This window comes from Schistocerca piceifrons, chromosome 5 (genome assembly GCF_021461385.2).
Source record: "Schistocerca piceifrons isolate TAMUIC-IGC-003096 chromosome 5, iqSchPice1.1, whole genome shotgun sequence".
Lineage (NCBI taxonomy): Eukaryota > Metazoa > Arthropoda > Insecta > Orthoptera > Acrididae > Schistocerca > Schistocerca piceifrons.
This window is the reverse complement of record NC_060142.1, coordinates 420,615,287-420,642,393: the sequence shown is the minus strand read 5'-3', so window position 1 is coordinate 420,642,393 and position 27,107 is coordinate 420,615,287. Positions and strand designations below refer to the sequence as shown.

Below are 27,107 nucleotides of genomic sequence, written 5' to 3'. Positions count from 1 at the left end.
AATAACTTTATTATTTGAGATAATTTCACAATGCTTTGCACACACATACAAAAACTCAAAAAGTTTTTTTAGGCATTCAAAAATTTTCGATATGTGCCCTTTTAGTGATTTGGCAGACATCAAGCCGATAATAAAGTTCCTCCCACACTAGGCGCAGCATGTCCCCATCAATGAGTTCGAAAGCATCGTTGATGCGAGCTCGCAGTTCTGGCATGTTTCTTGGTAGAGGAGGTTTAAACACTGAACCTTTCACGTAACCCCACAGAAAGAAATCGCATGGGGTTAAGTCGGGAGAGTGTGGAGACCATGACATGAATTGCTGATCATGATCTCCACCACGACCGATCCATCGGTTTTCCAATCTCCTGTGTAAGATATGCCGAACATCATGATGGAAGTGCGGTGGGGCACCATCCTGTTGAAAGATGAAGTTGGCGCTGTCGGTCTCCAATTGTGGCATGAGCCAATTTTCCACGGGCTATGCGTGAAACTTGCCCGCACGCGTTCAGCCGTTTCTTCGCTCACTGCAGGCCGACCCATTGATTTCCCCTTACAGAGGCATCCAGAAGCTTTAAACTGCGCATACCATCGCCGAATGGAGTTAGCAGTTGGTGGATCTTTGTTGAACTTCGTCCTGAAGTGTCGTTGCACTGTTATGACTGACTGATGTGAGTGCATTTCAAGCACGACATACGCTTTCTCGGCTCCTGTCGCCATTTTGTCTCACTGCGCTCTCGAGCGCTCTGACGGCAGAAACCTGAAGTGCGGCTTCAGCCGAACAAAACTTTGAGTTTTTCTACGTATCTGTAGTGTGTCGTGACCATATGTCAATGAATGGAGCTACAGCGAATTTATGAAATCGCTTCAATCATTTGTAATAGCCCTGTATACTTCCTGACGCTGGTGTTCCCCTGAATTGGTATTTGTGATTTTTAATCTGATTGTTTATGCTGGAGCCAACAGGAGAAAAACAATTGTTAAACAGATCTGCTACCTTATTCTGATCAGTTTGTATTGTGTTGTTTACCAGCAAGTGATTTTCAGTTGTATGTTTCCCAGAGTTACTGATTTCTCTAGGTCCATGATGTTTTAGAAATATTATTTGAGTTTGGAATGACACTTTCAAAATGTTTCTGTTTTGCAGAAATTAGGAGGTCTAAATAGCATTTCTTATACTTTCTGAACTCTTGATGTTTTTTTTCCCTACTCCTCAAGTCATTTAACATAGCATACTCACACCATCTTAGTTTTTCTCTAGCTCAGTGGTTGAACTTGATATCCAGTTTCGGCTTACAGCATGTGACTGAATTCTCTTTCTTATTAATAGGCAGGCTTGGTTGACAGTGTAGTATAGCTCACTTGAGAATATGCCATAACTGTAATACGAGGTGCATTCAAGCTCTAAGGCCTCCGATTTTTTTTTTCTAATTAACTACTCACCCGAAATCGATGAAACTGGCGTTACTTCTCGATGTAATCGCCCTGCAGATATACACATTTTTTACAACGCTGATGCCATGATTCCGTGGCAGCGGTGAAGGCTTCTTTAGGAGTCTGTTTTGACCACTGGAAAATCGCTGAGGCAATAGCAGCACGGCTGGTGAATGTGCGGCCACTGAGTGTGTCTTTCATTGTTGGAAAAAGCTAAGTCACTAGGAGCCAGGTCAGGTGAGTAGGGAGCATGAGGAATCACTTCAAAGTTGTTATCACGAAGAAACTGTTGCGTAACGTTAGCTCGATGTGCGGGTGCGTTGTCTTGGTGAAACAGCACACGCGCAGCCCTTCCCAGATGTTTTTGTTGCAGTGCAGGAAGAAATTTGTTCTTCAAAACATTTTCGTAGGATGCACCTGTTACCGTAGTGCCCTTTGAAATGCAATGGGTAAGGATTACGCCCTCGCTGTCCCAGAACATGGACACCATCATTTTTTCAGCACTGGCGGTTACCCGAAATTTTTTTGGTGGCGGTGAATCTGTGTGCTTCCATTGAGCTGGCTGGCGCTTTGTTTCTGGATTGAAAAATGGCATCCACGTCTCATCCATTGTCACAACCGACGAAAAGAAAGTCCCATTCATGCTGTCATTGCGCGTCAACATTGCTTGGCAACATGCCATGCGGGCAGCCATGCGGTCGTCCGTCAGCATTCATGGCACCCACCTGGATGACACTTTTCGCATTTTCAGGTCGTCATGCAGGATTGTGTGCACAGAATCGACAGAAATGCCAACTCTGGAGGCGATCTGTTCAACAGTCATTCGGCGATCCCCCAAAACAATTCTCTCCACTTTCTCAATCATGTCGTCAGACCAGCTTGTGCGAGCTCGAGGTTGTTTCGGTTTGTTGTCACACGATGTTCTGCCTTCATTAAACTGTCGCACCCATGAATGCATTTTCGATACATCCATAACTCCATCACCACATGTCTCCTTCAACTGTCGATGAATTTCAATTAGTTTCACACCACGCACATTCAGAAAACGAATGATTGCACGCTGTTCAAGTAAGGAAAACATCGCCATTTTAAGTATTTAAAACAGTTCCCATTCTCGCCGCTGGCGGTAAAATTCCATCTGCCGTATGGTGCTACCATCTCTGGGACGTATTGACAATGAACGCAGCCTCATTTTAAAACAATGCGCATGTTTCTATCTCTTTCCAGTCCGGAGAAAAAAATCGGAGGCCTTAGAACTTGAATGCACCTCGTATGTGTCTAGAATGTTGTTCCAATCGACATTGCTTAGCATGTTATTCAAATGAGTTATGTTTTGGTCTGTATTCATCCTAATATATTTATACCAGCTGCAGGTAGGAAGCTTTTTTAATGTGTGATCTGAGGTTTTCCCGGCGTACAGAAATCTTGAAAATTTCCCGGGTATTCAGCTGGGTAGCGACGCCCAAAAGGTGCGATATTTCAGCAAGCCGACTTCTTGCCATCTTCAGGCGTTCTTGGTGTCTGATTGATCTCTGATGATTGTCTACTTAATGTAATCTCCACCCCTCTCCCGCAGCCTCCCTCTGTGCGCTTCCGAGCGGTCCACGGCCGGTGGTGGAGAGAAAGGCGGTGTTGGGTGGTGGGGGAAGTGCGGCGCCCCGCGACAGATCATGGGCCACAGTCCTTCCACGGCTATGGCTGCATGCGGAACTCTGCCGTCGTGGTGACAATGCTGCTGCTGCTGCTTCTTCTTCTGCTTCGGGTGTCCTGACAGGAGCGGATTTCCGTGTAGACTGTTGTGTTTTAATCATACTCAAAGCTGGATCCCATGCTTTGCTTAACTGGAAACCACTGTCTTTATTCATTAGTTCTGTAACAACACCTCAACTAACAGTTAATTAGTTCAAAAATTATCACGTTGCGCACTCAAAGTATGATCTTTTTGTTGCGCAACTAAAATGTCTTTGTGGCAGGTATTGCTACATCAATTGATTAGTCACTGAAGAAAATTAACAATAATATCACTTATCTTGTATTTGCAATCCAACAGTGATCTAACTCTGGCTTTGGCTCATAATTAAAAATGTTGTCTAGGTAGCATGACTATTGCTGTTGGTGCGAAAGGCATTCGGATGTTAATTACGCTGACTTGAAGAACTTACGAAGGCAATCTTTCAGGATTAATTTGATGATTTGTGTTTTTCATTGCAATGTACTTCATACCTTTTTAAACAATGGTCACTTGAAAATAATTCTTGACACTCACTTTTCACAAAAGTTCACATTTATTAAACTTTTTATACTTTTGCATGTTCGAAACATTACTTCATCATACAATTTCGCAGCCGTTACTGCTCTTAATAAAACTCACAACATTTTTCACTGTCCACAACTCAGATTCATTTTTTCATTTCCAACACAAAGTCAAGACTGTTCATATTCAATTCAATTCAATTCAATTGAAATTTTATCATCACATAGCATGCCTTATACAATCAAAGATTGTGACATAGGTGACTTGTCAGTTTTACACTATATATAATACTAAAAATAGACAATAAAGTAATAATATATATGGTGTAATATTTTCAAAGAGGTATTTTAATGACAATTATAATGCATTGCTGCCATTCATGAAATCTTCTACACTATTGTAACATTTATTTTTCAGATATTTTTCCAGGTCTCTTTTGGTACCTTTTACATTTGGGTCATCCATATCTTTCCATATTTTATTTACAAATTTCACGCCCATATAGTACGGGGTTTTTTCATATGATTTTAAACGGTGGGTAGGTTGCATGTAGCTCGTTCTATATCTAGTATCATATTGATGCAAGAAGAAGTTGCCCTCCAAAAGTTGTGGGTTTCTTTTCGTGAAAGTGAGAGTTTCATAGATGTATATGCTTGGAATGCTCATTAGATCTAGTTTTACAAATAAAGGTTTACAATGTTGCTTTGGTTTTGCTCCCACCATTGCTCGGGTGATTCTTTTTTGTAGTCTAAAAGCTCTAAGTAAATTTGTTTTTTCAGACCCCCAGAAAATTATACAATACCTAATGACTGAAACAAAATATGCATTATATACAGTTTTTTTTACAGCTAAATCAGTAATACTATACAAGATATTCATAATATGTACAAGGCTATTCAGTGGACCCCGTATGTTGTCCATGTGGCGACTCCATAACAGGTTTTTATTGACTAATATGCCAAGAAATTTGACACAGTCTGCAGTCTCTAATTTTTTGTCCATATACCTTATTTCACTTATAGACTGTGCAGATTGTTTTGTGGTGAAATGAACAATTTATGTTTTTGTAAAATTTAATGTCAAGTTATTGTTTTTGACCCATGCCTCCACAAAAACTTGACTACTCTGTACGCTTCCGCACCAAAAGTTGCAAACCAGCATCAAAGATAACAATAAGTACAAAGATATTCACACTAGACATTATATTGATTTCAACATCTCAAAATATCGACATACGTACATATAAAAATGAAACCAGATAGTGAAAAATGAGACATTACGTAGAAAAATATTCATTAATTTACGGTATTGAAAAATAGGGTTGGCGGGTGGTAGTGGTTTCGCAAATAAAGAACCATTACAGTTCGCCATGCAGCCAGGTCTCCACTGCCTCTTTGAGGAGACAATCCCAGAAGGTGTTCGATTGCTGTAACACCTTTGTGCCATCGTAGTTCATGTCATGTCCATGTGAGATGCAGTGCTCTGCCACGGCGGACTTGGTTGGCTGTGCGTTGTCTGTGTGGCGTTTATGTTCACTACATATCTCCTGTACCGTCCAGATGGTCTGGCCTATATACATGTTCCTGCACTGGCAAAGAATGCTGTAAACTCCCGGTCTCCGGAGTCCTAAGTCATCCTTGACTGATCCTAATAATGTTTTCGTTTTGGATGGAGGGCGAAACACACACTTGACATTATATTTTCTGAGTATTCTGCCGATCTTTGCCAATGTGTTCTCAACAAATGGTATGATCGCTGTTGCAACCGGTTTGTTTTCGTCCTCGGAAGGCTGTGGTCTCGGCTTCTTCAGTCTTAAAGCCCATTTCGTCTGCCGGTTGTTGTAGCCATTCGTGCGGAACACGGCCTGCAAGTGCTGCAATTCAGATGCTAGGCTGTCACAGTCAGAGATTTCGTGTGCTCTGTGCACCAGTGTGCTTAGAACACCCTCTCGCTGTGAAGGAGCATGACAGCTGGAGGCATGCAAGTACAAATCTGTCTGTGTCAGCTTATGGTAGACGCTGTGTCCTAGTGTGCCATCTGGTCTTCTCTTGACAAGCACATCCAGAAAAGGAAGCTGGTTGTTTTCCTCTACCTCCATCGTGAAGTTGATATTCTGGTGCAGCTAGTTCAGATGCTAAAGAAAGTCTTGGAGGCATTGTCGTCTGTGTGACCAGATCACGAATGTATTGTTTACATATCGAAAAAAGCAAGAGGGCTTGTAGGCTGCCGACTTGAGGCTGCTTCTTCAAAAGCCTCCATAAACATATTGGCCACTACTGGTGATAGTGGACAGCCCATCGCTACTCCATCTGTTTGTTTGTAGTAGTTCCCGTCGAAAGGAAAGTATGATGACGTAAGTACGAATTCGAAAACTTAAGTTACTGTTTGTCCGAATTTTTCTCCTATGAGGCTTAGGGAGTCTCCTAGAGGTACCTAGTAAAGAGGGATACCACGTCAAAGCTCACCATGAGGTCTTCTTGGCCCAATCGGAAGTTCTGGAGCTGCTGGACGAAATGTGCGGAGTTTCTGATGTGGTGCTGACTTTTGCCCACAAAGGGACTGAGCATCGACATCAGATGTTTTGCTAATTCATATGTTGGTGCTCCAATGTTGCTTACAATCAGGCTGAGAGGCAATCCATCCTTATGGACTTTAGGTAGTCCGTAAAGTCTAGGAGGTGCAGCTGCTCGTGGACGTAGTTTCTTCACCATCTTCTTATCTTCGAAAGTGTGCTGGAGAAGCTCAATGGTCTTCTTTCTCACTCTGTTGGTAGGATCGTCTTCGATTCTCCGGTAGGTGTCATCTTCTAATAGGTCATACAATTTTTGCCTGTATACATTACATGGCAGTAGGACTGAGCAATTCCTTTTATCTGATGGGAGGACGACAGTCTCGGCATCTTCTCGGAGCCGCTTCAGTGCTTTCCTCTCTTCCTTGTGGAAATGTTCAGCTTCGGGGGAGGAGGAGGGGGAGGAGGAGGAGGAGAAGCAGAAGCAGCAGCATTTTCACCACGATGGCAGAGTTCCGCAAGCGGCCGTAGACAGCAACGGCCATGGACTGCTCGGAAGTGCCCAGATGGAGGGGAGAGAGGTGGAGATTATATTAAATTGGCATTCATCAGAGATCAATCAGACACCAAGAATGCCTGAAGATGGCAAGAAGTCGGCTTGCCGAAATATCGTGCCTTTTGGACGTCGCTACCCGGCTGAATACCCGAGAAATTTTCAACCCCTTTTTTTATGTTTACACCTGGTTCTCCTGTGTGGTGGTCTGACAAAGCACTTACAATAATAGAAGATTTAAGATCAAAATATGAATACCAGTGATCATGTTGTCTATTGCAGACTGGCATGTTTGTCTCCCTGGTTGCAGTGTTTATCAGGAACCTTACATTATAATCAAGCAGAGTATACTTGAATAGTCTAGTGTGTAACTTATCTGCTAATACGTTTGTTGAAATCTCCTGTAGTTGTGCCTGTTATTTCTTCTTTCTCTCTTCTGCAGCCTCCTAATTCCCTCTTAACTTACTTCAATACTTCTTATCTGTACTTAAGGTACCTCTCGGGCTACAATTATCCTTTTTATGACCCTCATCATCTTTGTACTTCATAACTTGTAGCGATACCATCCTCAGCCTCTCATTAACTTTTATGGGGTGGGGACCCACTTCCCATGCTTAGATAACTTCAATTCTTCACCTTATTCTGCTGCACTTACCCCTTTATACTTTGGTCACGACTTACCTTGTCAGTTGGCTAAACATAAGTTTCGCATTTCGTTACCGTTCAATCGCATTGCTGTTCACTTATCTAAGCCCAATTGCAGAATGATACACACTTATATCTATTTTCCATGTTTCAACCCAAATGTTTGATCGCTGTGTCCACAGTGTCATTTTTTTTTTTAATTTGTTAAATATTTTCCCAAAGGACAACATATTTGTCTCTGTGTACCTTGTGTATTCTTATAAATAGCATTTTCCTTGCTTTACTGTCCCTTAGGGTCGTTACATGTAATAATTACATAATTTCAGAACTTGCTAAACATTTTTCAACAGGATAACACATTTTTATAGATAACTTTCCCTTTTTGTACCTTCTCTTTTCCCCACTTACATTTGTTATTCACTATTCCCAGGTTCCTAAATTCGAAGATGAAGAAGGGACAGATGCTAGAGTATAGTTCCGAAAGAAGGGAAGATTGAGAATATGAAGAGAAACTGAAATAATATTGTCAGTAATTTGAGTAATTGATGTTCGTTAAACGCCAAGTGTTGTACAGTACACAATGCCCTCTGATGTTTTCAATTAACTATTTGACCAGTTGTTATTTTACTTATTAGGTATATGTTGTATTCCAGTCGTCTCTGTAATAGCTTCGTTGGTGGTTCCTCATCCATCTCCTCATTGTCTTCATAACATGTATATTTTTGAAATTTGCACATAGGCCTACTTACCTGTGCAATGTCACTTACCTGGTTGGTGTGTTCTACCTGTTCCATAGGTAATGTTTTGTTTTCTTATTCTTTATCCTCTATCAGAAGTTGGTTGTTAGGGGTTGAACACTGATACATGGTTTAAGGTCAAAAATGTATATGCCTTTGATTTCGTTTGTTTTTATCATAGCCACCTCCGTTGCATTTGCATGTGCAATCCTTACCCGGGCCGCTGAAATATTGCACTTGACGTTTGCGTATTTAGTTGGCAGCGTAACAGAGTAACAAGTGAAGAACGATAGGCGCTAGGCGTTCAGCGTGGGGCGCCAGCCAATCACAGCGCAGTGAGCACTGCTGTTACTCATGTGCTGTGACGTCAAAGTTCCCGCGTTGCCGGCTTAGTTTAGTGAATATGTATACAACGTGAATTGTATGTTGTTTACCGCGTGTTTTCGTTGTACTGTGTGCTATATCTTTGTGACTTCTGTTACGTTGTGAGTGTACATACTTGGAAAATGCCACCGAAAAGACTTCGTTCCCCTAGTGACAATCCTTTGCGTCGAGGGGTGCCGCTAAACAGCCAGGCACTGGAGTTCCTACGCAGAACTCGTGAGTTTTACGAGCAGGAGAAAAACTACGTAAGCATTCGTGGACAGCTATCAATTCCTGCCGACAAAGTGGTGGAACGTACGTCGAAAACTCTTGGTATTAGTGCAAGAACCGTAGTAAATAAAGGAGTATTACTACAAAACTTGGAAGATACTGAAGTGAGCCGTAATGATTCCGAGCTGTCTGGATCAAATAATACATTTTTATCAACCCCAGGAAAGAAGAAAAAGCGACCTAGTCCTATCACAGATTCAGATTCTTTCCAGACTGATGCAATTCGTGGGCATGTTTATGCTTACTACAGCAGAAAAGAGTATCCGACTGTAGCTAAGTTATTAATCTCTTTAAAAGAAAGTGAACTCTTCAGGGGTGGTAAAACATCACTAAAAATTGTGCTAAAAACATGGGTTTCCGTTACAAAACGCTAGACGGACGCAAATTACTGTTAGAGGGGGCACATATTGTTACCGCTCGTAGCATTTTCTTGCACAAAATTGTGGGCAGAGACATTCATTCCATAATTTGGCTAGACGAAACGTGGGTTAATGCCGGGGGAAGCTGTCAGTAAATGTTGGATGGATAACACACCCAGCAGTATCGGCCATCAGCCGACGGGAAGGGGGAGCTAGATTAATTGTGGTCCATGCAGGCTCCTCCAGTGGTTTTGTCCCTGACGCACTTTTAGTTTTTAGATCAAAAACGACTGGTGATTACCATGAAGATATATCTCACACATGATTTGTTGAGTGGTTCAGGTACCTTTTAAAACAATTTCCTGTCCCTACAACAATTGTAATGGACAATGCTCCATATCATTCGGTGATACAGAACAAAGCCCCAACCACAAATGATCGGAAAGAAGTTATGGTGCAGTGGTTACAGGCTCGAAATATTGCAGCGGATATGAGTATGACAAAGGTTCTGTTATATTCTCTTGTTAAAGAAAATAAGCCTACGACACCTACATATGTAGTAGACGAAATTGCCAAGGAGCAGGGTCATACTGTAATAAGGCTGCCACCATATCACTGCCATTTCAATCCTATTGAGTTAATATGGAGTGATGTAAAAATGTATGTAAGGAACAAGATGTCCTTTACAATAACAGAGGTGGAAAAGCTGTTGCGTGAAGCTCTTGTGACTGGATGCAGCCTCATGGAGAAAAAAAGTAGAGCACGCCGAGAAGTTTATGCGAGCAGCACAGACAATAGAAGGCATTATCATTGGCCATGAACAATTTTAATGATTTGTCTTGCTGATGACGACGATGAAGACTGTTTTGGCGATGAATCGGACAACAGTGACGATGGCGAGCTGGATGGAATTGCCATTGTCGCTGTTAATTGGTGAGTGAAAAATTACTAATATTGGTTATTTATTGCAATCTCGGTTATTATTTATTTTGTAAACTACGTACATTATTGATTGTAAAGTATCAGTCGTCAGATGCTTGTTTTTTGTACTTCTTTCCTTCCGTTATCGAAAGCGTGCGCATTGTTATGCTTTTACATGCATTATTATACGGTTGCTTACTTCCTGTCATTGTAGTACAACTAAAAACGAGTTTTTATATACACTGTAATTGCTCAATCGCTTGCATTTACGAGACGGGACGGAAAACTGTATCGTCTGCTGTGTGTATAGAGGCTGCTGTTGCAACATCGCTATTACAGTATAGCCAACCTAACTAGACAAAAAGCGAACTAGTCAAGTGCAATGTTTCGCCGGCGGGGGTATATTTTCTATGGCCCTTGATATGTTTCATAAAACTTCTTAATTCCATCATCCATCTTGGACGATTTCCTTCTTGTCCTTATTAGTACCTGGTCTCCTATTTCAGATTTTGCTAGTTTTATGTCACTCTTATTTTTTGCTTTACACTTCTCTGCCTTGTCCTTAATCCTCTGTAACGTTATTGTTTGGATTTGGTCTCGTGTTAAATTCTGACGTGGTGGAAAGTCTATAGTTTCTGTGATGATATTACTTGGCATTTTGCCTGTCAGTACTTCTATTGGCGACATTCCAGTAGCGGTATGAAGGAATTCATTCATAACCTCACTCTTTGATGTGCTCTGCCCACTTCGAGGGCTTTTTAGAGCAATACTTGCGGCACAACCTGCCCAACTCCCGCATTACTCTTGATGACGGGTTCGAAGTAGGGTGATATTTTGAGATATATATCGGCTTTATTTGCAGTTCTCCTAAGGTGTGCTTCCAGATTTTTGCATGAAATTGTGGCGCATTGTCACATATCACGTGTACTGGCTTTCCTTCTTAGACTACATGACTACATAGTCTTTTTTAAGTCTGCTAGCCAATGCCTTTGCAGAACTTTTCTTTAATGGATAAAACCTCACAAATTTTGAACCTAACTCCAACAATACAAATACATACATGTTTCCTCCGGTTGACCTAGGTAGTGGCCTGTACAAGTCCACCGCCCCTTTATCCACGATGCCATTGGGTACTATTGGATATACATTTCCTTTGGGATACTGGTTGGATACTTTTGTTTTCTGACATACTATACATCCCTCAATTAATCGTCTGACTCTTTTTTTTCCATATTATTAAAAATGCAGGCTTCCTTCAATTTCGTAGTGCATTTTCTGACCCCGAAATGTACATAGCTGAGATGAACATGTAGGACTAATTTATCGATCTCATGTTCCAGCCAGCAGACTTTCCAACAACTGTAATCTGGGTCTGTTTGCCTATATAGAACACCTTGGTGTACCAGATAATACTTTTGTATTTTCGTTTCATTCTTGTCCCGCCCCCCCCCCCCCCCCCTCTCCATTTTCTCTTAACCATTCTCAGTGTTTCGTCTTCATTTTGGTCCCTTCTTATGTTTCAACTTACTTTCTTTACATGTTCTTCGAACCTTACTCTTTTCATGTACATTATTTTTATTTCTTGTTGTTGATATCACCGTGTTGCATTTCAAGCAGAACTAACGGTAACCTGGACAGGTTATCAGCCACGATGCTGTCTGGTCCCGGCACATAGATGATTTCATAGTCATATTCTTGCAGTGCTAATGCCCATCTTGTGAGCCTCCCATGAGTCAATTTACAGTTGGACAGAAATGCTAGTGCCTTGAGATCTGTGTTTGAAATAAAACCGTGCCGAGCCCATATTTGGATGCGTCCGTCTCTACACAGAAATGTTGGACTAAATCCAGGTGAGATAGTGTGATATTTTTATTAAGCTCTCTTTTGATGTCGTCAAATTCCTCCTGACATTTTCTATTCGAAATCCACACTGCATTTTTCTTCGTAAGTTCTAACAGGGCTGTTGCATTTAATGCCTGATTCATGGAAAACTGTCTGAAATCAATGTACACTTATGCTCATAAATTAAGAATAATTGCAGAATGTAGTGCCACACAATGTGGCACTACACAAAACTGGCGCTAATAGCATAGGCACATACGGAACACACAGGACACAGATCTGTAAGTCCACGGTATTGGTGATAAGTTGAGAGAACCGCCCCAAAACACATGTGCTACAAAACACCACTGTTTCCTGTGCATGTACCCCAACATCAATATGGGATATGATCTCCATGCGCACGTACACAGGCTGCACAACGTGTTGGCATACTCTGGATCAGATAGTCGAGCAGCTGCTCAGGTACAGCCTCCCATTCTGGGTATAGCCTCTCATTCTTGCACCAGTGCCTGTCGGAGCTCCTGAAGTGTCGTAGGGATTTGAAGACGTGCAGCGATACGTTGACAGAGAGCATCCCAGACGTGCTTGATGGGGTTTAGGTCTGGAGAACAGGCAGGTCACTCCATTCACCTTATCTCTTCTTTTTCAAGGTACTCCTCCACAATGGCAGCTCAGTGGGGCCGTGCATTATGATCCATCAGGAGGAAGGTGAGGTCCACTGCACCCCTGTAAAGGCAGATATACTGGTGCAAAATGATGTCCCAATACACCTGACCTGTTACAGTTGCTCTGTCAAAGACATGCAGGGGTGTATGTGCACCAATCATAATCCCACCCCACACCATCAGACCAAGACCTCCATACAGGTCCCTTTCAAGGACATCAAGGCATTGGTATCTGGTTCCTGGTTCACACCAGATGAAAACCCGGTGAGAATCACTGTTAAGACTGTACCTGGACTCGTCCGTGAACATAACCTAGGACCGCTGTTCTCATGACCATGTACTGTGTTCTTGACACCAGGCTTTACGGGCTCTCCTGTGACCAAATGTCAGTGGAATGCACCGTGCAGGTCTCCCGGTGAATAAACCATGTCTGTTCAGTCGTCTGTAGACTGTGTGTCTGGAGACAATTGTTCCAGTGGCTGTGGTAAGGTCCCGAGCAAGGCTACCTGCAGTACTCCGTGGCAGTCTGCGGGCACTGATGGTGGGTTATCAGTCTTCTTGTGGTGTTCTACACTGTGGACATACTGTACTGTAGTGATTGGACACGTTTCCTGTCTGCTGGAATCGTTGCCATAATCTTGAGATCACACTTTGTGGCACATGAAGGGCCCGTGCTATGACCTGCTGTGTTTGACCAGCATCCAGTCGCCCTAGTATTCTACCCCTCATAACATCATCAGTATGTGTTCTTTGAGCCATTTTCAACACACAGTCACCATTAGAACATCTGAAAACTTCTGCACATGTACTTGCTGCTTTGTACTCTGACATGCACCAACACACCTCTGCGTATGTGGACTGCTGCCAGCACCACTGTGCACCGCATGGTCATACCCCGAGGTGATTTAAACCCACAAACCACCCACCAGAGCATTGTTTCACCATGTATCAGCATTATCCTTAGTTTATGAGCATGAGTGTACATATCGCTTTATCAGGCCTGGCCCTGGCATGAATACCTGTGTAAGATACGCCTTCGTTCTTTAGCTTCTGTGGGTTGTGTGTTTTCTATGCTTTCCTCTCTGTGTTCAACCTTTTGATATATTTGTTCTGGAAACACTTTATTTACCTGTTTCACTTCTCTATTAGATTCTTCCTCCCTACTCATACTGTTCCATAAGAAAAGATGCTTCGTAATGTGGACTTTAATTCCCTCACTATTCTTAGCTACCGCTTCATCCCTTTTTAATGTGTCTATTACCTCTCCATTTATTTCAATATGCCCTGAAGCAGTCTGTTCTTATGTGGTTGTTGATAAACCATTTCATTCCTACATTTAGATTTGGGACCACTATTGCATTGACCTTATATTTCTTCCTCTGTATTTCAATATCTAATTAAGTTTGTTTCCTTATTTGTTTACTCTTTGCCCCACATGCTGTAATTACTCTTATTCCTTGTAAGGGTAATTCAGGGACATTATTTACCTTGATTTTTTCATACAGCTCAAGAGCAATAACACTCATCTCCGATCTCGAGTCTCACTGCTACTACACTTAACTGGTATAGCTGGATTTCTAATGGAAGTTGGAACACCTCTTCCACTTGTTCCTCACTTTCCTCCATTAGCGCCTCTTTAATGCTGTCTCTTTTATCACAACCTAAGAAGTGCACTATGGGTCCTGCGTTATTTACAGTTCGTGATTGGACCTCATCCGAACATCCTGGGAGTTTCCCGGTATTGGAACCTCATGCCTGTAATTGTTCTGTGTATTACCATAGTGTTCTCTTGTTTCTTGGTTGTGATAGTTACCTCTTCCTCTACCTCTGTAGTATCTTCCTCTACCTCTTCCAGCCATGTTATTAAGATATTGTTTTTCACGCTGTGTGTCCTGTCTATTATAGTGTTTTGTCTCCTGATGATTTATTCTATTATTTATGTGTTGAGGATATAGTATCTGTCTGTCTGTTCTCCTTGAATCCTATTTTCATTAGGTCTGTTATTTCCCCAGGGATTTCTTCTCCAACTTTCTAGATTCTGATTGTTCCCTGCTAATGAATCCAATTTATCCAGCACTTGCATGATTGTCTTTACATCAGACTTGGATATTGCAGTTAATTTTTCTTGTATCCTTGGAGGTAACTTGATCATAATGATTGATATTAAATCCATTTCTTTCAAGGGATCACCTAAATACAAGTTCTTTTCGACATGAGTCTGGAAGAACTCTTTGTAACTTCTGCAACCACTACTAATGAAGTTTCGACCTTCAAATAGGTCTCTACGAACGCAATTCTTAGTGCTGCTGGACCAATACTGGTTCATGAATGCTTGCATAAACCCCTCGCATGTTTTGCGTTGCGATCCAGTTTTTATACCCCTGGATAAAGCTTCACCTTCCAACCTACTGACAACACAGCCCTTTTTCTTTTTGACATCCCATTGTTCCGGAAAGACACTTAAAAGCTAGAGGATGTATCTGTCCTTTTGACGTAAAGCTGTGGAATTTGCACACACGCAGATAACTGGTCATTTGAGACTACCTGTTTACTTCTTTCTTTGGACTTTTCCTGTTCGTACCAGACTTTCCCTGTTCGTACCACATCTCCAGTCTACCTCTTATTTCTGCTTCTACCTTACTAGCATATAAAGATACCGTTCGCAAGTCGGTTTCCTGTACCTGTACCTTATCTTTCGCAGCTCTGAATAAGGCGCACCTGCATTACTTTTGGATGCTTTTCCCACGTCTTGGACTTGCTCGTTGTTGTGGTCGCTATGAATTTGTGTTTGGTGCATATTATACATTCTATTGCTAGTATGAAATACAGATGAGGTTTTGAAATTTTTGTAAAACTTTGGATCAATATCTGCTTCCAATCTCGAAAACATTGAGCATCTGCAGCAAGTTCACTTCCGATCGCCGGCGCGTGGGAATGAAATGTTCATAATGCCTCTCATATCTCGTAAACCGCTGGAGATAACAAAACGAGATTTTGGCAAATGATACCACGCAAAGAGGAGAGTACTTTGCCGTGTGGTTAAAATATGTAACTTTATCTATCGCAACATAGCAGAAGCTATAGTTTATAATTCTTTTTTTACCGGTAATGTAATTGTTTAAGACATTATCAATAGCCAGTGACAATGTAGGAGTGCGGAATGTAAATAATATTGCGATATACATGATAAAACAGGGTACACTTGTGAAAAATGCACTGTGATAAACTACATTCTTTCTGGACCACACGGCTATTATTTGCACTCACTTGAAAAATTCTGCACTAATACTGTGTATAATATTAAATTCCTCTCCCTTCAGTATCCTAAATAAATATTGTGTACCTGTGTATAGAGCTCCCTCAGGAAAGTTGAGTACATTCCCCAAGCAAAAATCATTTTTAACTCACCTGTTCTCAAAAACAAAAAAATCATGCTTTGTTATTGTAATGTAAATTTTCTTTCCTGTAAAAGTACGGCAGATTTTGAGCACGTAATGGGCCGTGTGCAGTTGTTGACTTTCTCCCAAGAGTTGCAAAGAACTTTACAAGCCTGATTGACAATACTCTGCAGATAAAAGAATTGGCAACATGTTTAAGTGAAATTTTAGATGTCTTCCTGACCATGATGGTCAGCTGTTCAAAATGCATGCTGTAAGCCCTGCAACAACAGTAGTTTCATCAACAGGACGTGTATATAAGCCAACAGTGAAAATCTACTAACCTTCAGAGACATTTGCAGCAGTTGGAATGAGACAATGTTTCACTTCTCTATTAGATTCTTCCTCCCTACTCATACTGTTCCATAAGAAAAGATGCTTCGTAATGTGGACTTTAATTCCCTCACTATTCTTAGAAACCAGATTATATGTGGACATCAGATTTTCTAGGTCTGATCTGTCTCTTTAATTTGTTAGAAAGTTATCATTGAAGTCCCCAAGCACTATCACATCTGTTTTGTGTTTGAGTATGTATATTAGGAGAGCATCTAGTTTATTCAGAAAGAGACTAAAGTTCCTTGAAGGTGCTCGTATACTGTGACTTGATATATGGGAATTATTCAAGGACAATTCTGTGGTACACACTGCCAAATTTTGTTCTAACAATAATTCTGCACATTAATTACTCTACATGTGATATCGTTTTTAACATAAAGGGCAACACCTCCTTTCTCTTTACATTTTTTACAAAATGATGTTGCCAAGTAATAATTATTTATTGTAAGTTTTTCTATACTAGAATTAATATGGTGCTCACTAAAACATAAAACATGGGCATAATCTATACCTTGTGGCTCATGTATATTGATTATAAGCTCATTGATTTAACCGAGCGAGGTGGCGCAGTGGTTAGCACACTGGACTCGCATTCGGGAGGACGACGGTTCAATCCAGTGTCTGGCCATCCTGATTTAGGTTTTCTATGATTTCCCTAAATTGCTCCAGGCAAATGCCGGGATGGTTCCTTTGAAAGGGCACGGCCGACTTCCTTCCCCATCCTTCCCTAATCCGATGAGACCGATGACCTCGCTGTCTGGTCTCCTTCTCCAAACAACCCAACCCCCCCACCCCATTGATCTTACTACTTAGGCCTCTAATGTTCTGGTGATAAATTGCAAGTTTTTGTTTAGCAGATGCAGTTGGAAATGTATTTTTTTACACCCATCTCTCCAAATTAGTTTGTTTCCACACACTTGCAGATTGGGAAGACACCATTTATTCTTGTTTATTCACCATCCAGTTGTCCAATGTAGTCTGCCTATGTCCATCCCTGCAATTAATTTGTGTACTGGTACACTCTTGAATCAAATCTGACTCTTTTGTGTTCATATTGTTCCTTGCCTTTGCAACTACGTCACAAATTATAGTTGCTAAATGATTTTTTCAATTCCAGTTAAGGTGAAGACCATGAGTGATGTAAAGTTCGCTGCCAAATTTGTGAGTTTTGATTCTATGAGTATTTGTAAAATTGCTGCAGATATCTGCATAACATCTATTTGTTGCAATTACTGCTTTGTTTACACACGAGGATTGTAGTAAGTTGTGCCTGTGTGGAGTATCAAGTAAAATTACATTGGAATGCTTCATGTGGTTTAGAGTTGATTTTAAGACATTAGCAGCATACAGACCTTTGTTATGTGCAACGTCATTTGAACCACCACAGATCACAATGCCTCTGTTGGTATCAGAGGTAGCTCTGCTGTTGATGTAGCAGCAGCTGCTGCTGCTGCTTTTGTTGTTGTTATTGCTGTGATTGTTTCTTATGATTTTAGTATTTTCGGTGGAAATACTTCTGCTGGTGCTTGCTTTAAAACTAATGGAGGTACAGTGCTCATCAGTTTGGCCTTCACATAGGATTTGTGGCTCTGCTTCTTTTGTGTCTTTAATGGAAGGAGTATTTGCTGAGTGTTTATGCTTGGAAGAATGGGAGTGTTTATGCTTGGAAGAATGGGAGTGTTTATGCTTGGAAGAATGGGAGTGTTTATGCTTGGAAGAATGGGCTGTTGGAGCTGATGGTGTTGACATATTGTCATTATGTTTGTTGAGTCTCTCCAACATTTCACTAATTTTCCCACGCAAAAGTTTCTTGCCCTTTTTGTTCATATGCATCCCATGTTATTGAAGCAGTCTCTCTTAAGAAAATCTGTACAAAGAAACTTTGTATTTGGATACATTTTGCATATTTCCTGAAGTTGTAAGTTGGCTTCCCTAATTTCAGTGTTTATACAGGGATGAGATCATGTCTATATGGAACGCAGGTGACATGTTCTGCTTCTTAGTGTTGTCCAGAAATTTACTTAAGTTGTGCACAGCATTCAATAACTCATTCCTGTATATGCCATTGGCACCTCCAATTAATAAGACATAATGATTTGTGCCTTTGTTGTCTTTAAAATCTCCTTTATAATTTCCTGTATTGGAGCACCTGGTTTTACACAACTGTAGGCTTTTAAGTCATGATGATTACTGAGAATTTCTGCAAGACTGTGTCAATGGCTATCAGAGTAAATATTTAGGCCTTCCTCATTTTCCGTGCTGTTGGCAGTGTATGATGCTTTTGGTGTAAATACTGATGTTTCAGCAGGTTCAGTAAGAAGCTGAATCATGTTCTCTAATAATTTAATGTACTTTCTAGCTGCTTTTAAGTCTTTGTATACTTCATTTGTGACATTTAGTTCAGCATTACACATTTCTGCGGCAGCTTCTTGACCATTACACGGATGATTAGTCACACGAAAATACATTATTGCGATTTACTTTTGCAAAGCACCTTGAATGATACCATATATGTTTTGCTAGACATGTTATAACACCGGTTTTCACTTCTTCACCACATGAGTGACACTTCACTGACATACACAGACAGAATGGAAACAGAACTGCAAGGGAAACAAAGGAAGTCCGAGACAAATATTGTGAATATTTTAATACAAGTTGTCCCTTGGCAGTGGGAGGTAACCAAGAACTTCAGTTGTTGAATGTCAATGTATTTTCAAACTAATAAATACAAAATTTATGCAATTCAACAATTATTGTCCATTACTTGGACCTCCATTATGATTTTCAGTACTTCGTTTCGTGTCCCCACAATTGTTGGATTTCTTATCCTGTTTAATTCTAGCACAGTGAAGCACCCAAAAGCATCATGTGGTGATGGATCTGATGCCTTTTCTGTTAATTTGGAATTCAAGTTCTGCAGTACTGTATTTAGTAATGGACTGCTCATTCTTTTCTTTACATTTTTCGGTGTAGTGGAACAGGCACAAGAAGCCACTGGAGTACTAGGGACCTCAAACTCAGCACTATCGTTTACTATCACCACATCCAGATTCTGTAGTGAAAAATGCCATTAGTGTTCAAGAGCGCTGTTTGAGTTAATGAAATTAAACTAATGGCTGCTGTAATCAATAAAAGTAATGCTGCTGGGAAGTTAAGATTTAATCGCTATATTTGCAAGGTGGAATAAACTTATTTGTGTAGAGGGTTATGAGGATTACCTAAGTGAGTCTTTTACTTACATCAGTTGTGATATCTGGGCCATCACTATTTGATGTACATGGCAAGCTAGCCAACTAAGGAAAAAAATGTTTTAGTACATCAATTAGTACTTACTGGTCAAAATGTAATGGTAAAAATGTAATGGACCTGACTTACATTACTACTCTGATCATAAAAGTTTATGACCACAGTCCTGTTGTTTTCTGGCACTGAGTTGTCAGGCACCTTTCCAGTCCTGTGGATTTTAGTACCAGAGTTTTGAGGTACCAGAAAAATTTCCTCATTTTACTTGCACATTAGACATCAGATTGCTGTGAGCATGGCTGCAGAGAGGACAAACCAGTAACTGTATGACACTGTGTTGTATATAATATTTTATCAACATTAACTACAATTGTTTCATGCTGATCTAATAATCTGACGCTCATTGACACATGACTGATGACTTATAAGGATGCTAATAAACTAAACTGACTGCATAAATACTGAAGAGTTTTTTTTCTGCAATGTTTTCATAAAGTGTTTAATTATAGCAATTGGAATTCATTTCTACATTAAATGGATCACAAGGTCACATATTTTGAAAGAGTATTTCCAAATTGATGAGCCTTGTTGATAAGATATTTGGTAACTATGTATTGACAATATTAGATTTCATTATCCACCTCAACAACCACTTTTATCAAAAATGTTACCCAAAAATTTACTGAAATCAAGTTTTCATGCCATGAACAATTACTCACAATCAGTGGTATTAAGCTACTATCTGGTCTGGTTGCACCTTAATGAAGGTGTGTTACTAAGCAAAACTTATCAAGAATAAGCTTTTTTTGTAAGCAGGCAACATAAATATTATACTGTGATTCTTCAATTTCTCCAGGCGTATTTTATGACTACTGTGTCCTATGCACACTCATACCAGGCTGTTGACCCGAGATTTATTTCATCATAAATATTATACTGTCCAGTCCACCAAATTGTGAGCTTTCTCTACACTATTTACAGCTAACACGTATCAGATTATTTCAGAACAATGAAAAGTGGGATGCATATCAATGTTTAGTTTCCAGTTGTAGGTAACCAGTAATTGTGGGGGTACCATATTATTGTAGTTGAAGCAGTTTTTTTCAAAAAGTGAGTAATGAGTGAAATACAGCAGAGACGTAACAAAAATAATTGTCTTACTATAATGAAGTGCATTTCATTTAAGCTGAAGACCAATTAAGTTGTTAACTAATATGTAACTGCCCAGTGATGTGTCAAACTGCATGTCCAGTAAACGAACCTCAACAAAAACCGAATACCATTGACCATCAGTGTGTGTTAATAGTTACAGGTATCAAAAATGGTATATAGGATTGCATACTTTTTTAAATTACTTTGGTCTTGCATTGGGTGAGAGCTTTCATAAGTTTGGCAAGACTTGCTACACAGCATTCACTACACTTCAGTCTGTATAGTCTACTCAAACAATGAAATATAATTAAGTACAGCGACAGTCCATAATGATGTTACCAACTTTCATATATGATCGAGGGAAGTAAATGTATCAATTTGAGATAAGAGACCCTGGTCCAAAAACAGCTGAAAGTCATAAGCAAAAATTATTCTCATATCTCTGACAGAGCGTCTCTTATATTGCAATCTCTGGGCTTTCTGTATTTTTAGGAGGAGGTAGTATGGACCAAATGAAGGGGGGAAAAATCCAGTAAAAATAGGCTCATGATCCTATTCGTGTAATGTAATGAAATGATCGTATGGTATTGTTGGCCGGGAGGTCCCATTCGGGTTCGGCTGCCAAGTGCAAGTCTTATTTCAGTTGGTGCCACATTGGGCGACTTGCAGCCGATGATGATGATGATGATGATGATGATGATGATGACAAAACACAACACCCAATCCAACCCGGCCGGGAATCGAACCCGGGCCTGCTGTATGGGAGGTAAGCACGTTACCACTCGGCTAAGCAAGTAGACGACCCTATTTTCGTAATACTAGTAAAAAGGACTTTATCGTTAATAAAAATAAATAATTATTGTCAATGATATAACTTAAAATTTTGTAAAAAAAAATTATATCTGGCAGTACCCATGTAAAAAGATAACATCTCAATCTTTTGTTATCTATGATTTTGTAGAAAAATCCTCCTCCTCGTTTGTAACTGTTGTGCTCATAGGATGTGACTGATGTCTTGTAATACAGAGGTCTGAAAAAAAAAAAAAAAAAAAAAAAAAAAAAACTGTATTATGTCGCTAACCAATATTTGAAAATGAGTTTGTGTGTTATTGAAATGAATCTTCCTTGTTTGGAGTTTTATTTCATTGTAATTCTTGTCCTATATAAATATTAAGTTTTCTGTTCAGCTACCAAAGAGAGCAGCCATTAGTGATAGTGATCTACAGTGCAGTTTATTGGTAAATGGTGAATGTTAATGTGTCTTGTAACACTGAGAAATATTTTCAAATGTTAATGCATACAGTGAAGGTGAGAAAAGATTTAATATATATTATTTATTATGAGTAAAACACAGCCTGAAGCAGAATTGATAAGTGATTGTCTTATGTTAGCCACCCTCATAGTGAAATATTGCAGTGGCAGTTTTAAATTGATTTTCTATACACACATAAATGTTGTTGAAATAATTCAAAAGCCAAGATCACTTAAATACTGCTTACTAGATGACCGGTTTCAACACACTAAAGGTGCCATCATCGGATCTGACTGTAGCTTAACATGTGTAAATCATTTGTATATAACGGTACATGAGGCAGACCAGCTGATATAAAGTCATTGTCACAGAAATAAAATTAAAAAAAGCAACTGCTACGCTTTCAGAGTACCAGGTAGAAGGACTGGTGGCACACGTAAATACGTTCATAGCACACAGGGACAGGTACAAAGGCATGTGCGTTAACATGTCCAGAGCAGTTAAAGGGTTAATTGTGCATTTTCGTTACTTATACTTTCAAGGCATGTTGTTGTTGTGGTCTTCAGTCCTGAGACTGATTTGATGCAGCTCCCCATGCTACTCTATCCTGTGCAAGCTTCTTCATCTCCCAGTACTTACTGCAACCTACATCCTTCTGAATCTGCTTAGTGTATTCATCTCTTGGTCTCCCTCTACGATTTTTACCCTCCACACTGCCCTCTAATGCTAAATTTGTGATCCCTTGATGCCTCAGAACATGTCCTACCAACCGGTCCCTTCTTCTTGTCAAGTTGTGCCACAAACTCCTCTTCTCCCCAATTCTATTCAATGCCTCCTCATTAGTTACGTGATCTACCCATCTAATATTCAGCATTCTTCTGTAGCACCACATTTTGAAAGCTTCTATTCTCTTCTTGTCCAAACTATTTATTGTCCATTTTTCACTTCCATGCATGGCTACACTCCACACAAATACTTTCAGAAACAACTTCCTGACACTTAAATCTGTACTCTATGTTAACAAATTTCTCTTCTTCAGAAACGCTTCCCTTGCCATTGCCAGTCTACATTTTATATCCTCTCTACTTCGACCATCATCAGTTATTTTGCTCCCCAAATAGCAAAACTCCTTTACTGCTTTAAGTGTCTCATTTCCTAATCTAATACCCTCAGCATCACCTGATTTAACTCAACTACATTCCATTATCCTCGTTTTGCTTTTCTTGATGTTCATCTTGTATCCTCGTTTCAAGACACTATCCATTCCATTCAACTGCTCTTCCAAGTCCTTTGCTGTCTCTGACAGAATTACAATGTCATCGGCGAACCTTAAAGTTTTTATTTCTTCTCCATGGATTTTAATACCTACTCCGAACTTTTCTTTTGTTTTCTTTACTGCTTGCTCAATATACAGATTGAATAGCATCGGGGAAAGGCTACAACCCTGTCTCACTCCCTTCCCAACCACTGCTTCCTTTCATGTCCCTCGGCTCTTATAATTGCCATCTGGTTTCTGTACAAATTGTAAATAGCCTTTCGCTCCCTGTATTTTACCCCTGCCACCTTTAGAATTAGAAAGAGAGTATTCCAGTCAACATTGTCAAAGGCTTTCTCTAAGTTTACAAATGCTAGAAACGTAGGTTTGCCTTTCCTTAATCTTTCTTCTAAGATAAGTCGTAAGGTCAGTATTGCCTCACGTGTTCCAATATTTCTGCAGAATCCAAACTGATCTTCCCCAAGGTTGGCTTCTACTAGTTTTTCCATTTGTCTGTAAAGAATTCGCGTTAGTATTTTGCAGCTGTGGCTTATTAAACTGATTGTCCGGTAATTTTCACATCTGTCAACACCTGATTTCTTTAGGATTGGAATTATTATATTCTTCTTGAAGTCTGAGGGTATTTCGCCTGTCTCATATATCTTGCTCACCAGGTGGTAGAGTTTCGTCAGGACTGGCTCTCCGGAGGCCGTCAGTAGTTCTAATGGAATGTTGTCTACACCCGGGGCCTTGTTTCGACTCAGGTCTTTCAGTGCTCTGTCAGACTCTTCACGCAGTATTGTATCTCCCATTTCGTCTTCATCTACATTCTCATCCATTGCCAGAATGTTGTCCTCAAGTACGTTGCCCTTGTATAGACCTTCTGTATACTCCTTCCACCTTTCTGCTTTCCCTTCTTTGCTTAGAACTGGGTTTCCATCTGAACTCTTCATATTCATACAAGTGGTTCTCTTTTCTCCAAAGGTCTCTTTAATTTTCCTGTAGCCCCTCATGAGACAAGCCTCTACAGCCTTACATTTGTCCTCTAGCCATCCCTGCTTAGCCATTTTGCACTTCCTGTCGATCTCATTTTTGAAACGTTTGTATTCCTTTTTGCCTGCTTCACTTGCTGCATTTTTGTATTTTCGCCTTTCATCAATTAAATTCAATATTTCTTCTGTTACCCAAGGATTTCTACTAGCCCTCATCTTTTTACCTACTTGATCCTCTGCTGCCTTCACTATTTCATTCCTCAAAGCTACCCATTCTTCTTCTACTGCATTTCTTTCCCCCATTCCTGTCAATTGTTCCCTTATGCTCTCCCTGAAACTCTGTACAACCACTGGTTCTTTCAGTTTATCCAGGTCCCATCTCCTTAAATTCCCACCATTTTGCAGTTTCTTCAGTTTTAATCTACAGTTCATAACCAATAGATTGTGGTCAGAGTCCACATCTGCCCCTGGAAATGTCTTACAATTTAAAACCTGGTTCCTAAATCTCTGTCTTACCATTATATAATCTATCTGATACCTTCTAGTATCTCCAGGGTTCTTCCATGTATACAACCTTCTTTCATGATTCTTGAACCAAGTGTTAGCTATGATTAAGTTATGCTCTGTGCAAAATTCTACCAGGCGGCTTCCTCTTTCATTTCTGTCCCCCAATCCATATTCACCTACTATGTTTCCTTCTCTTCCTTTTCCTACTCTCGTATTCCAGTCACCCATGACTATTAAATTTTCATCTCCCTTCACTACCTGAATAAATTCTTTTATCTCATCATACATTTCATCAATTTCTTCATCATCTGCAGAGCTAGTTGGCATATAAACTCGTACTACTGTATTAGGCGTGGGCTTCGTGTCTATCTTGGCCACAATAATGCGTTCACTATGCTGTTTGTAGTAGCTTACCCGCACTCCTAATTTTTTTATTCATTATTAAACCTATTGCTGCATTACCCCTATTTGATTTTCTATTTATAACCCTGTATTCACCTGACCAAAAGTCTTGTTCCTCCTGCCACCGAACTTCACTAATTCCCACTATATCTCACTTTAACTTATCCATTTCCCTTTTTAAGTTTTCTAACCTACCTGCCCGATTAAGGGACCTGACATTCCACGCTCCAATCCACAGAATGCTAGTTTTCTTTCTCCTGATACATCTCCATTCTTCCTAATTTTATTTCATTCCTCTTGTTTCCATTGCATCTTGAATACTATTAAGCCACACCTTCCACAGTTCATCTTCTTCTCCACCTGGGAGGTTGCCATGAAAATACTCTCTTGGGCCATCTGTCTTCATCCATTCTCTTGACATACCAAAACCATCCTATCTATCTTTCTTCAATTTTATCAATAATACTATAATGAGTTTGTGTCCTTTCTCTTATTTCCTCATTTGTTACATGACCAAGTCAGGAAACTCTAGAGGCTCTTCTCAAGTGCTCCATTTATAAAGCTCTAAGTCTCCTTTGATTTCTTTCTGTGAGTTCCCAGCACTCACTCCCTTAACTTCTTATTGGTTCAACAATGGATTTGTATAAATAAATTTCAACCTTTAAACTCATTTTTGAGGACCAAAGTACAGCATTTACTTTTTGGATAGTTGCCCTCACTTGCCTTATGTGTTGTTGAATATCTCTTTTACATCTTCCATCACATGACTGGATACTCTCCAGGCACTTCAAACTCTTTACAAACTTTAATGAGGTGTTAATCACTGTTCGGGGTACTTCCCTCTCCTCCGTAACATTAATTTTCAAACCCCACTTTTTAAACTCCTGCATCTACTCCCTAAGCATATAAGATATATTCTCTGAATTGTTTGCTGCGGTGACCAGACCATCAGCATAGAAAAGTGTGTACACTCTCCATGTCCATGCACTTTCTAAACCACAGATCTAGTGCCATCTGTACATACAGCCTGCTAATTGACATGCCATGATAATTCCTACATACTTCCTTGCTTCCTTTTTTATGTATTGGTCTTAGATATGCTAAGTTACACTCTTATGGAATTTCCTCCCCATCCCATATACATTTGTAAATAACTTGGTTAGATATTCATACAGAAAGCTTGGGCAATACCTCACTAATTCTGTTGGTACATTTCCAGGCCCTGATGATTTCCCAACTTTCATTTGTGTAGCTGCCTTCTGTACCTCTTTTGCAGTTATTTTCTCCATCTGTTCACCTTCCTGGTTCACCAGTATTTCCCCCTTTATTTCTTTGTACTCTGTTCTTTCTTCTGCCAACAGGCCATTAGGAAGCTTGTCCCACTCTATCAGCCCAGTAATCAGTAGGTTTGTTCTTTCTTTTACTTCTTTCTTCAGCCCTGCAATCATTTTCCATGTTGCCACCACTTTTGTGCCTACAATGCATCAATTGACTTCTTCACATTTATTCTCCAGGGTTTCATTTTTTCCTTTTGCAGATGTACATTTTTACTTCTCTGTTCATTCTAACTTACAAGGCTTTATCATGTTTGTTGTGTGTTCTCAACCAGTTATCGTAGAATATCTTTTTTAGGTTCACTTTTTCTTCAATGCTTTGTATCAATCATTGTGAGCACTGCTTTCTTCTTTCCTCCTGATGCCCCCGTGCTTCAAATTCTGCTTCATGTATGCATTTTTTAGTACCTTGGTACAAATTCTCTGCTGTTTCTTCTTCTAAGTGTCTCAGTTTATTTGACAACTGTAATTTATAAAGAAATTGTATAGACTCTTGATTCAAGCTATCTAAGTTTATTTCATACTAACCACTGCCCTCATGGGAATATTTGCCTTTTTAATTTGTCTTTACCTCTTAGATATTACTGTCATCTTTGCACCTAACAGGAAGTGGTCTGAGCCACT

At 40.0% G+C, this 27,107-nt stretch overlaps 1 long non-coding RNA gene across 1 annotated transcript in view; it reads left to right on the top strand.

The window, feature by feature from the left end:
- Positions 1–21,789, top strand: part of LOC124799279 — a 51,763-nt gene extending 29,974 nt beyond the window's left edge. The window contains exon 4 of the long non-coding RNA XR_007017003.1: positions 21,385–21,789. This is a non-coding gene — a long non-coding RNA (uncharacterized LOC124799279). The remainder of the gene's footprint in view (positions 1–21,384) is intronic.
- Positions 21,790–27,107: the final 5,318 nt, after the last annotated feature.